A 5,263-nucleotide genomic window follows, 5' to 3' on the forward strand; every position below is an offset into this window, starting at 1 on the left:
GTCTGTATATTCCAGATACACTCCCAAAGAAAATTGAGTTGGGTACTATTTGTGTTAAAAAATATTATTTCTGCTTGCCTTTCCATACCTGCATTGTCCATTTGTTTTCTTATTTTCTATCCAAGCCCTATTCACTCAACATCTTTATTATGCAGGTATTGGTGAAAATCAACTTTGATAATCACTAGCAGTACTCCATTAGTCATGGGAAATCTGAGAACCATTGAAGTGAAGATTTACTGTATCATGTCTACAAATCACTGAGCACTTTATATGCGCTATTTTATTTCAGTACGTCCTACTGTGTATGTGCAAATGTAGGTATAAATACCTCCATTTACAAATAAGAAAAAATGAGTTTCAGCATTTATGTACCATGCATAAGTTCACACAGATATGAAACATTAGAGTGGGATTCAAGTCAAGTTCTGGATGGAAACCCGCTGCTCTGAAAGCACATCATGCTTTTCCACCTGCTCACCGTGCTCCCTTGGAACTTCCGGCTCCTGCTAAGCTAGTGCCGCCATAGTCTTCCTTCAGCCACCATCATGACTATCTACCGGGACCTCATCAGCCACCATGAGATGTTCTCCTACATCTACAAGATCCATGAGATTGTGGACGGGCAGTGCTGGGAGGTGGTGGGGAAAATGGCCAGTAAGATAGAAGGTAACATTGATGACTCCCTCATTGGTGGGAATGTCTCTGCTGAAGGCCCCAAGGGCGAAGGTACCAAAAGCACAGTAATCACTGCTGTCGATATTGTCATGAACCATCACCTGCAGGAAACAAGTTTCATAAAAGAAGCCTACAAGAAGTACATCAAAGATTACATGAAATCAATCAAAGGCAAACTTGAAGAATAGAGACCAGAAAGAGTAAAACTTTTTATGACAGGGGCTGCAGAACAAATCAAGCACATCCCTGTTAATTTCAAAAACTACCAGTTCTGTATTGGTGAAACATGAATTCAGACGGCATGATTGCTCTACTCGACTACCATGAGGATGGTGTGACCCCACATATGATTTTCTTTAGGGATGATTTGGAAGTGGACGTTAACAAATTTGGCAATTAGTTTGGATCTATCACCTGTCATCATAACTGGCTTCTAATTATCATCCACACAACACCAGGACTTAAGAAAAATGGGACTGATGTCATCTTGAGCTCTTCATTTATTTTGACCATAATTCATTCAGAGTGGAGGCATTGTTTTTAAGAAGAACATGTTGGCTGGGGGCAGTGACTCACACCTGTAATCCCAACACTTTGGGAGATCGAGGCGGGTGGATCACAAGGTCAAGAGATGGAGACCATCCTGGCCAACATGGTGAAACCGCATCTCTACTAAAAATATGAAAATTAGCGCGAATCTGTAGTCCCAGCTACTCGGGAGGCTGAGGCAGGAGAATTGCTTGAACTCAGGAGGCGAAGGTTTCAGTGAGCCGAGATAGAACTCCAGCCTGGCAACAGAGTGAGACTCCGTCTCGAAAAAGAAGAAAAACAAGTCATGTAGGTTGTCTAAAAGTAAAATGCATTTTAACCCAGTTGAGAGAATGCCTTTTAGTTTAATATATATTTAAACTAAATTCATCCTGTAGTGTTCCTAAAGAAGCTAGAGCCTGGTTGTAAGCTACTACTAGAAAGAATAAGACTCATCAATTAACTTCTACAGTGGAAACTACTTCTGGGACTGGAGTATACAAAAGAATCAAAGGTTTTGATTGTGAGTTGCAATAAAGGGAAAGACCATGTTTATAGCAGTGCCAACATCTGAAGTGGAGCTTTACACATTTCATCACCGACAATGGAATTAGTTAACTGGAAGAGATTACCAAGAGAATAAAAGGAGACTAATTCAGTTGGAAAGAAAAAAAAAAGAGCACATCATATATTGCCTAAAATAATGTTTGCATTCTGGCTCCCAGTCTTATGTTCCAGCATACACTGTCTTGTATTATCTATTTTTGTGCTACAAAATATTTTTTGCTTTTTAACTGAAGTATTTTCAATGTAATTTAGATATAATTTTTCCATAGAGAAATGCACAAATCATAAATGTTTTACTAGCATAATCCACACTCTTATCAAAGTGTAGAACATTCCCATCTCTCCATAAATTTCCTTTATGTCACTTCCCATTAATTATGCCTCCCACTATTGCTGAGGCAACCAAAGCTCTGATTGCCTATTCTAGTGCCTCATATAAATAAAAGCATACAAAAGATATTCTTATGTGACTGGTTTTATTTTCACTCAACATATGTTTAGAGGTTTCCTCGTGTTGTTGCATGTATTTGTAATGAAGATTTTCTGTTTGTTTGTTTGTTTGTGAGTTTTTAAATATACTGATTTGTATTCCATCATATAAATATACCACAATTTATGTATCCATTCCGTTGTCAAGGAGCATATAGATGCCTCACAGTTTTGAATAAAACCATTATGAACATTTGTGTTCAAGTCTGTTTGAGGATATATATTTTCCTTTCTCTTGGGTAAATGCCCAGGAGTATGTATTAGTTTTCTAGGGTTGCTATAACAAATTACCACACACTTCATAGCTTAAAACAATGGAAATTTATTCTTTCTCAGTGTCTGAGATCACTCGTTGGCAGAGCAACTTTCCTCTGAAGTTTCTGGGGAAGAACGCTTCCTTGCCTTTTCATAGCTTCTGGGAGCTCCCATCAATCCTTGACATTTCTGGGGTTGTGCTGTACGACTCCAATGCTGGCTTCCATCTTCAAGTGGCCTTCTTTTCGATGTCTTTATTTCCAAATCTTACCTTTCCTTTCCCTCATAAAGACACCAATCAATGAATTTAGAGCCAATTCTAAATCCAGAGTCCTTTCATTTAAAGATATTTAACTAAAAACATCTGCAAATATTCTATTTTTAAATTAGGTAGCAGTCTGAGGTTCCAGATGAACATAAATTTGGGGGAAAACACTGCTGACTATAGTAAAATTGGTGCATATAGGTTACATGTCTGTTTTTTTCTGTTTCTTTGTTTTGTTTTGAGACAGAGTCTTACTCCATCACCCAAGCTAAAGTGCAGTGGCACAATCTCAGCTCACTGTAACTTGCACCTCCTGAGTTCAAGCAATTCTTGTGCCTCAGCCTCCCAAGTAGCTGGAATTACAGGTATGCCATCACTCCCAGCTAATGTTTGTATTTTTAGTAGAGATAGGGTTTTACCATGTTGGCCAGGCTGGTCTCGAACTCCAGACCTCAAGTGTTCTGCCTGCCTTGGCCTTGGCCTCCCAAAATGCTGGGATAACAGGTGTGAGCCACCACACCAGGCGTAAAACATTTTCTAATGTATTCGTAACGTATGATTTTATTCCCAAAAGCATACATGAGAGTCAAGTTATTCCACCTTTTGTATTTTATGTTGTCTTTAAGTTTTAAAATAATAACAGTGAATGGCAGTGGTGTCTCATTGTAGTTTCAATTCCTGGCAGTTTAGTGGTTTGTCTATTCATTTTCTTAGTAGTTTCTTGAGAAACAGAATTTTTTTTTCTTTTCTTTTTTTTATTATACTTTAAGTTCTAGGGTACATGTGCATAACGTGCAGGTTTGTTACATATGTATACATGTGCCATGTTGGTGTGCTGCGCCCATCAACTCGTCAGCACCCATCAATTCATCATTTATATCAGGTATAACTCCCAATGCAATCCCTCCCCCCTACCCCCCCCATGATAGGCCCCAGTGTGTGATGTTCCCCTTCCCGAGTCCAAGTGAGCTCATTGTTCAGTTCCCACCTATGAGTGAGAACATGCGGTGTTTGGTTTTCTCTTCTTGTGATAGTTTGCTATTTAATAAATGGTGCTGGGAAAATTGGCTAGCCATAAGTAGAAAGCTGAAACTGGATCCTTTCCTTACTCTTTATACGAAGATCAATTCAAGATGGATTAGAGACTTAAATGTTAGACCTAATACCATAAAAACCCTAGAAGAAAATCTAGGTAGTACCATGCAGGACATAGGCATGGGCAAGGACTTCATGTCTAAAACACCAAAAGCAACGGCAGCAAAAGCCAAAATTGACAAATGGGATCTCATTAAACTAAAGAGCTTCTGCACAGCAAAAGAAACTACCATCAGAGTGAACAGGCAACCTACAGAATGGGAGAAAATTTTTGCAATCTACTCATCTGACAAAGGGCTCATTTCCAGAATCTACAAAGAACTCAAACAAATATACAAGAGAAACAGAATTTTTAAATTTCAATGAAGTCTATACTTTTGTTTTCTTTTATAGTTTGTGTGTTCTGTGTTCTGCCTAAAATTGTTCATTCCAAGTGTATTAGTTATCTATTACTATGTGCTGCACCGAAGCTTATCATCTTTAAAAAGCCACAGTTTACTTTTATTAAAATGAATTTATTATAACTAACAGGAAGTATTTATGATACAAATTTTCTTAGGGTCAAAGACCCTTAGCACAGCTCAATTCTTGTTGTTGCTGTTGTTGTTTAACAAGGCTGCCTTCCAGGGGTCTGATGGGGCTGCCATCATTTCAAGGGTCAGCTAAGGAAGGATTCACATCCAAGCCCAGGCATGTGGATATTAGCAGGACTCAGCTCCTCATGGTCTGGTGGACTGAGGGCCTCAGTCTGTGGCCTCTCAAAACATAGCTGCTTGTTTCAGCAGATGTCACAAGCAAGACAAGCGAAACAGAATGTTATACTCCTTTGTAATCTCATCTTGGACGTGGTAGTATTCTATTTATTCAAAGTCAGTCACTTGATTCAATCCACTCTCAAGAACAGGTAATCTCAGGTTATGAATACCAGAAGATGGGAATTATTGGGAGCCATTTTAGAAGATGGCGTTCACATTAAATTTTTAAAGATGATCTCCTATTTGTTTTTCTGCTACTTTCTATATAGTTTTATATTTTACATGTAGGTCCATGATGCCATGAAGTATTGTTTGCATATTATGTGAGGTAGCTATCAAAATTCATTTTACCCATATGCATGTCCAGTTACTCTCATGCAATTTGTTAAAAATATTTTTCCCATTGAATTGTTTGGTAACTTAGTCAAAGCTCTTGGTCTACAAATATAAATTTAGATATATTTCTGGAATATATTGCTTTCCAATATCAAGCTGCATTGATTAATGGAGTTTTATAGTAAGACACAAAAGCAGTTTGAGTCTCCCAAGATAGTTCTTTTCCAAAATTGTCTTGGATAGCCTAAGTGATTTGAATTTCTATATATTTTTAATTAAGTTATTAATGTCAACA

The 5,263-nt window shown here is 37.9% G+C and overlaps 1 pseudogene; it reads left to right on the forward strand.

The window, feature by feature from the left end:
• The first annotated feature begins 548 nt into the window (after positions 1 to 548).
• LOC111550376 lies at positions 549 to 963 on the forward strand (annotated as a pseudogene).
• Positions 964 to 5,263: the final 4,300 nt, after the last annotated feature.

Source organism: Piliocolobus tephrosceles, chromosome 14, assembly GCF_002776525.5.
Source record: "Piliocolobus tephrosceles isolate RC106 chromosome 14, ASM277652v3, whole genome shotgun sequence".
NCBI lineage: Eukaryota > Metazoa > Chordata > Mammalia > Primates > Cercopithecidae > Piliocolobus > Piliocolobus tephrosceles.